This window comes from Glycine soja, chromosome 11 (genome assembly GCF_004193775.1).
Source record: "Glycine soja cultivar W05 chromosome 11, ASM419377v2, whole genome shotgun sequence".
Lineage (NCBI taxonomy): Eukaryota > Viridiplantae > Streptophyta > Magnoliopsida > Fabales > Fabaceae > Glycine > Glycine soja.
In genome coordinates, this window is record NC_041012.1 from 24,789,412 (window position 1) to 24,797,898 (window position 8,487).

Here is an 8,487-nt window from a genome sequence, read left to right on the forward strand (position 1 = left end):
TCCAAGTCCTTCAAGTGGATCCTTGCCCTTACTCTTAGTCATGTCCTCATCATTATCTCCCTCTTGAGAAGGATTTGTCCTCAAATCGGATTCTCCATCTGCATCAAAAAGAGATAAGTCAGATACATTAAAGGTGGAACTAACATTATACTCACCAGGTAGCTCAACTTTGTAAGCATTGTCATTGATTCTTTCAAGCACTTGAAATGGTCCATCTCCCCTTGGTTGAAGCTTTGATTTCCTTTGTTCCGGAAACCTTTCTTTTCTCATGTGCACCCAAACCCAATCTCCGGGTTCGAAGACAACCTTCTTTCTCCCTTTGTTGGCTTGTTTAGCATAGCTTTTATTTTTCCTCTCAATTTGATCTTTGACTCTCTCATGAAGCTTCTTCACATAGTTCGCCTTTGCTTGAACTTCTTTATGCTTAAAAACAGAAACATTAGGCATAGGCAAAAGATCAAGAGGAGTTAGTGGGTTAAAACCATAAACAACTTCAAAAGGAGAACAATTAGTGGTGCTATGAACAGCTCTATTGAAAGAAAACTCAACATGGGGTAAACAAGCTTCCCAAGTTTTTAAGTTCTTCCTCAAAACTATCCTAAGCAAAGTTCCCAATGTCCTATTAACAACTTCCATTTGCCCATCGGTTTGTGGGTGACAAGTGGTTGAAAATAACAATTTAGTGCCCAACTTGCCCCACAAAGTCCTCCAAAAATGGCTTAGGAACTTAGAGTCCCTATCACTAACAATGCTCCTTGGCAAACCATGGAGTCTCACAATCTCCTTGAAAAACAAATCAGCCACATGGGAAGCATCATCAACTTTTTTACATGGAATAAAATGAGCCATTTTAGAAAACCTATCAACGACCACAAAAATGGAATCTCTACCACTGCTTGTTTTTGGCAGCCCCAAAACAAAATCCATGGATAAATCAATCCAAGGATACTTCAGAATTGGCAATGGAGTATACAATCCATGAGGCTTTACCTTTGACTTTTCCTTTTTACATACAATGCAATGTTCACAAAATTTATGCACATCCTTTTTCATATGAGGCCAATAAAAATGTTCTTGTAATGTTTCTAGAGTATTTTGGACCCCAAAATACCCCATTAAACCTCCTTCATGTGCTTCACAAACAAGCAAGTTTCTTGTAGAACATTTAGGCACACACAATTTGTTTTCTTTGAAAAGAAAGCCTTCATGTCTAAAGAAACCATTTTCTGAAAAATTTTCACAATTTTTAAACATTTCACCAAAATTTTCATCACTTTCATACATGCTTTTCAAACATTCAAGACCAATCAATTTTGTTTCAAGCATAGAAAGTAGTGCATGACGCCGAGAAAGAGCATTGACTACAATATTACCTTTTCCCTTTTTATGTTTGATAACATAAGGGAATTGCTCTAGGAATTTCACCCATTTCGCATGCCTTTTGTTAAGCTTGCCTTGCCCCTTGATATATTTGAGGGACTCATGGTCGCTATGAATGACAAATTCATTGGAATAAAGTTAGTGTTGCCATATTTTCAAAGCCCGTACTAAGGCATACAACTTCTTATCATAAGTTGAATAGTTAAGGGTAGGACCACTTAACTTTTCACTAAAATAAGCAATTGGATGGCCTTCTTGCAACAACACAGCCCCAATCCCAACATTTGAAGCATTACACTCAATTTCAAAAGATTTTTGAAAGTTTGGCAACGCAAGTATAGGGCCATTAGTTAGCTTTTGCTTAAGAATATTGAAAGCTTCTTCTTGTTTCTCTCCCCATTTGAAACCAACATTTTTCTTGAGCACTTCATTGAGAGGTGCTGCCAATGTGCTAAAATCCTTCACAAATCATCTATAAAAACTTGCTAAGCCATGAAAACTCCTCACCTTGGTCACGAACTTAGGTGTAGGACATTCTTGAATAGCCCTAACCTTTTCCTCATCAACTTGCACTCCTTTTGAACTTACAACAAATCCAAGAAACACAACATGGTTAGGACAAAAGATGCATTTTTCAAGATTGGCATACAATTGTTCTTCTCTAAGCACACACAAGACAGATTTTAAATGATCAATATGCAAATCAAGTGAAGTGCTATAAATAAGAATATCATCAAAGTACACCACAATGAACTTTCCTATGAACTCTCTCAAGATATGGTTCATTAATCTCATGAAAGTGCTAGGAGCGTTAGTTAGGCCAAAAGGCATAACCAACCATTCATACAAACCATATTTTGTTTTAAAAGCAGTTTTCCATTCATCCCCTTCTCAAATCCAAATTTGATTGTATCCACTTTTTAAATCGATTTTAGAGAAGTAACATGCACCATGCAATTCATCAAGCAAATCATCAAGCCTAGGTATAGGATGCCTATATTTAATGGTGATGTTATTAAGGGCTCTACAATCGGAACACATGTGCCATGTCCCATCCTTTTTAGGGACCAAAATCACCGGGACATCACAAAGACTCATACTATCTCTTACCCAACCTTTGCTAATGAGTTCATCCACTTGTCTTTGAATCTCTTTGGTTTCTTGTGGATTACTTCTATAGGCTGGCCTATTAGGCAAAGAAGCTCCTGGAATGAGATCAATTTGATGCTCAATTCCCCTCAAAGGTGGTAGTCCACTTAGCACATTTGATGGAAACATGTCTTGAAAATCCTGCAAAAGAGTTTTAACACTAGAAGGCACTTCAAAATCATCAAAAGTGTTAGTGGTCAAAATCTGATTTTTGCAAAACAAGATGTATAGTGACTTTTTAGCACGAAAAAACCTCTTGACCTCACTTTTTGTGGCTAAATAGCTCTCCCTCACTTCAAGTGTTTCACTCTTCTTTTGTTCACTCTTTTTCCTCTCAAGTGTTTCCCTCTTTTTCTCACTCTCAAGTGTTTTGCTCACTTTTTCTTTTTCTCTTTTCTCTTGAAGAAGTTTTTCTCTCATTTTCTTTTGATCCTCACACACTTCTTGTGGACTCAATGGTTTGAGCACAATCTTTTTGTCTTGGTGCATGAAAGAGATCTTGTTGGTGTAACCGTCATGATTGGCTCTTTTATCAAATTGCTATGGTCTCCCCAAAAGTAAGTGACTGGCCTCCATAGGAACAACATCACAAAGTACCTTATCATTGTATTTCCCAATGGAAGCGTCCACTTCAACTTGCTGCCTTACTTGTACCTCCCCATCCTTACTAAGCCATTGAAGTTTGTATGGCCTAGGATGTGGTTTAGTAGCTAAATTTAGCTTTGACACTAATCTAGCACTAGCCACATTGGTGCAACTACCTCCATCAATGATCACCATGCACACCTTGCCATTGATTAAACATCTAGTGTGAAAGATGTTTTCTCTTTGGCTCTCCTCCTCATGCTTCAATTGACCACCAAGTAACCGCCTAATCATCAACAAATCTCCCTCCGGAGTCTCCTCTTCCTCTACGTACTCACTCTCCTCTTCCTCTTCAACATCAGATTCACTTATATATTCTCCATCTCTAAGAACCATGGACCTTTTGTTAGGGCACTCATAAGCATAGTGTCCTAGGCCTTGACACTTGAAACACTTCACATCTCTACTCCTTTTAGAGGGTTCCTCTTGGGACTTTGAATGAGTTTTTGATGGGGTAGGTGTGGAACTACTAGAAGTAGCAGCCCCATCTTTCTTGCTTTTGTCTTTCCAACTAGAAGAACCAAAGTTGGTAGAACTCCTCTTAGCCACTCTTTTCCTTTTAATTGTTGCTCTACTTGGATTGCTTTGTGAAGCAAATAATCCATTTCAACAAACTCCTGCAACTCAACAATATCACGGATATCATTAGTCAAACCATTAAGAAATTGAACCATAGTTACCTCCTCATATTCTTTAATCTTTGCTTGAATCATGAGCACATCCATTTCCTTGAAATACTCCTCAACCCCCTTGTTGCCTTGGGTTAGTTTTTGGAGCTTGAATTTCAAGTCCCTTGAGTAACTAGCCGGCACATACCGCTTCCTCATGATCCTTTTCATCTCCGCCCATGTATCAACCATTGGCTCTTCATTTCTTGCTCTCTTCTTTTGTAGCTTGTTCCACCACACAAGAGCATAGTCGGAAGACTCTGTGGCGGAAAGCTTCACCTTTTGGTCCTCCTCATAGTTGTTGCATGAGAAAACATGCTCTATTTTCATCTCCCACTCCAAGTAGGCCTCCAGACCATTCTTTCCTTTAAAGGGAGGAACGTTGAGTTTATTACCATCAATTCGGTTTTTTCTAGGAACACCATCATTCCCTCTTCTCCTCCTTTCTTCTTCATTATGATCTCTATTCTCCATTTGATCCAAACTCTCATGGAGCGCATCATCTCGTTGTTTCATTAACCTCTCCAAATGGTGCATCAAAGCTTGCATTTGGAATTGTGAAAGCCCCACTCCATCATTAGGATTTGTTCCTGCCGTCTCAAACAAACAAATCAAACGTAACAAGACAATAATAGTTGTTGTCTGAATACCTCACCCACTCAAGTGTATCACACAATTATGGCTTTTCTCTAATGAAACACTCTTGCCTTTTACCACTCTAATTCCCCTTGAGTTCTTAGGCAATTCAAGATATTATGGCCACAACAAAGAACAATTCACCAATATGTGTAAGGTAAGGCTAGAGAGACAAGGAAAAGGTTAACCAAGAAAAAGGCTAACAATGTTTTTAGGCACAAATGAAGGAAATAAAATTCAGAATTTAGGAATTCAAGTAACAATCCTTCATGCAACCAATATATTACCTTAAAGAGATTTTTTTTTAAAGTTCTTCAAGCATGAACAATTCAGCCCAATTTTTTTTTTAATTTTGCTTATACGAATTTCAGCTTTTTTTTATAACAAAGAGATCAAAAAGCTTAACTTTTGCAATGGTTCAGCCTAAAAAAGTATATGAATAAGAAGGTAATATAAATGGCAAAGAGAATAAAGAAGGATGTTACCCAATGTTTCCAGCAAAGGAAGTGTTGATCCTAGAACCGGAGCTCTGATACCAAATGATATGAACCTTCATTGCACAAGAGCTGACTTAGGATCGTCTAGGATTAAACTTTGATGGAAAATTCAGAAATTGATTAAGAAAAAGGATGGGAAATTGGCAAGATTCAAGGGTTGGGCAGTGGCTAATTTCCTGGGTCTTAATAAGGTGGATCTTGGCATAAAATGGATGAATGGGATGGTAAAAACGTAGGTTAAGTGGTGGCTGAACAGAAATATAGAAATGGTTATAACGTAAGCTACAAGTCTCCAAATGAGGTGATTCCAAAACGAGGTGAAAGGTCTCGTTTTGAATTTCAATCTAGGCTCAAGAAGCACTTAATTTGAACGAGTAAAATGAGATTTATGGTCACAAGATAATTCTGGGCAGAATTGGATTTTCTGGGAATTGTGGTTTGAAGGAACAAGGTTGGAGATGAAATGGTGGAAGGAAAGAATCACTCTTTCCAGTGAGGGCAACACACAAAGGATGTGAAAAACCTTTGATATAGCCAGGGTGTTCTTGAATCACTCAAGAACTTAGGAGAATCACTCTCACTAAGATAAAAGAGATAAACTCTAATTTTCTGAATAAAACTCAACTTGTGTTTATTGATAAAATGGTTCAGCTTATATAGAATCTTTACATCAGATTTTAGTAATGATCCACTAACCTAGAATTAAAAGAACTTAATGCCAATAACCTAGGGAATTAAAATAACTTAATGGCTGAGTGTAACTAAAATTGTGGCAACCAAAAGTCACCCCCAACAGCCATCAAGCCAACCACCATTTTGTCTCCCAAAAGGCTGATGCCTAGGTTGCCAATTGGACCCTTATTACAACTTGAACTAAACCAAACTAAAGCCCTTTTAGTTGATTAACCCAAAACATATTTTTGGTCAGCCAACTTTACAAGGATTGGGCCATTACTTAGACAAACTAAACACTCTAGAATTGAGACAAAGTGGTGCTATTTAGTAATCCTCCATTTGGGCCATGATACAACTCACAACCTTGGACTTTTCTCCTTGAAACTTGGGCTTGTATTCAAATAGTATAGACAACACTTGTTGAAGAGCTTCCTTGGCTTTCCTTGCTCTAGCCCTTGTCATTGGTCCTCCAAGTCCTTCAAGTGGATCCTTGCCCTTGCTCTTGGTCATGTCCTTATCAGCAACCTTCGGTGTTGAGGCACCACTGTGAGAAGTAGTAACAAAATGAATCATCATAAGCTTTGATCCAATTCCATGAATGAAAGAGTACCCCCTGCAACAAGTTTTGTAAATGGAATTCATAGTTGTTGAAAATGATATCATTTCTAGTTTTGCAGATCATCCATACCACCGCACACCATAGGAACTTCCATCTAATTTGCTTAATCCGATTGGCTCCCACAAGATTATGTTGACAAAAGTGGTCACTGATTGATCGAGGGAGCACCACAGAAAAAAATAATCCAGCCATAACAAGTGTTCCAAACTTTTGTGATAACCGGGCACCTGACCAACAAATGTTCCATAGTTTCAAAAGTATATAAACAAAATTTGCAATTATAATTTGCTTCATCCACTCTAGTTTCCTACTCAACAAGTTATCACTTGAAGGCAATCTATTCCTAAATATCCTCCACAGAAAATTAATCTTCGAGGGTACCTTCAGTTTCCATACAGCCTTCATGATGTCAATCTTTGGGTTATCACCAAAAAAATTCAGTGATTCCAATATATGCAGATTTTACAAAATAACCACCATTTGGTTCAATGCGCAAGATCCAGGAGTCCTCTTGGGATTGTCTCAAATTGTAATTGTTCACATCATATAGTAACTGATTTAGTTGTTCCTGTTGCCATAAGAAATGTAGTCTATGCCACTCTAAGTTCCAAGATCACACTCCTATCTCACACATTTTTTTCTCCTTTTGACAAGAAGTTGCATACAGCCGTGGGTATTTAAAAGCAAGAGGTTCGTTTCCCACCCAAGTATCTCTCCAAAAACGAGTTTTGTCCCCATGACCAACTTTTCGCACAACCATGGATTCAAATCACTTATCTCTAGCTAGCCCCCCCCCCCCCCCCCCTCCCCAACAAATCTTAAAATCTTATAAAGGTCTTTCCACCGCAAATAATGACAAGCACTAACCTCCTCTTTGAATAAACCTCTCTAACCCCCAAATTTAGATTCTAAAACTTCACTCCAGAGACTTTTCTTTTCCTCCATAAGCTCCCACCTCCACTTTCCAAGCAAAGAAGCATTAAAGTTTATAAATTTTTTTGATCCCCAATCCTCCTCTGTTTTTTGGTTTGCAAATATTATTCGAGCTTTCCCAACAAATTTTCCTCTTATTATGCTCACTACCCCATAAGAAATCCTTTTGAATTTTAATGATAGTATCCCCCACAGTTTTAGGGACTTTAAAGAAAGACAAATAAAAGATAGGCATAGACGATAAACTGAGTTAATTAAGCTCACTCTACCCACAAAAGACAGAATTTTGTGTTTCCACCCCCCCCCCCCCCAAATTTCTTGGAAAATTTAGATAATACAGGAGACCAAGTGTCAGCTAGCCTAGGATTCGCACCAATTGGGATTCCTAAGTAAACAAATGGAGTATTTAAAACTCTGCAATTTAGAAGATTAGTGTACCTCTCTGTTGTCACCTCATCAACCCCGATAGTGCCAAAGCTGCTTTTGTTGAAGTTAACTTTAAGAACAGAGATTCTACTACTTTGCAAGCAACCATAAATCCATTTTATCCATTTTTCACTGAATCCCAATCTCTTCATCATGTAGCGTAGGAAGTCCCAATTGAACGAATCGTAAGCTTTCTCATAATCAACTTTAAAGAACAAACACTTTTTCTTCTTCCTTTTGGCTGCGTCAATCGCCTCATTAGCTACAAGCACATTATGTAAGAAATGTCACCCCCTTAGGAAAGCTGATTGCCTCTCATCAATTATCGATCTAAGGACAAGTTTCAGTCTGTTTGAAAGTACCTTTGCCATAATCTTGTATATACATCCCACCAAAAAGATATGCCTATATTGCTCCAGTCCTTGTGAGTACTGAACCTTAGGAATGAGCGATATGAAAAAGGAATTCGCACCTTTAGGAAAGACACCATTGGCATGAAACTCCCTTAGAAATCTCATCATGTTATTTCTCATTAGTGGCCAGAATGCTTTAATGAATCGAAAGTTTTATCCATCAGGCCCTGGAGATTTAAGATCCCCACAATCCCAAATTGCCTCTTTGACCTCTTCTTCCAAAAACTGAGCTAATAATCTAGAATTCTCAAGCAAGGATAGCTGCTTGAATTGCACTCCATCTAATTTAGGTCTACCAAATTCAGTTTCATGGAACCTGTTCTCAAAAAAATTTTGTATCTCTTGTTTAACTCGTCTGAGCTCAGCCGCCCATATACCACCTATTGAAAGTGATGTAGCTCCATGTGGAGCTTGTAGGCCTTGGATCTTCTTCATCAATGGAATCC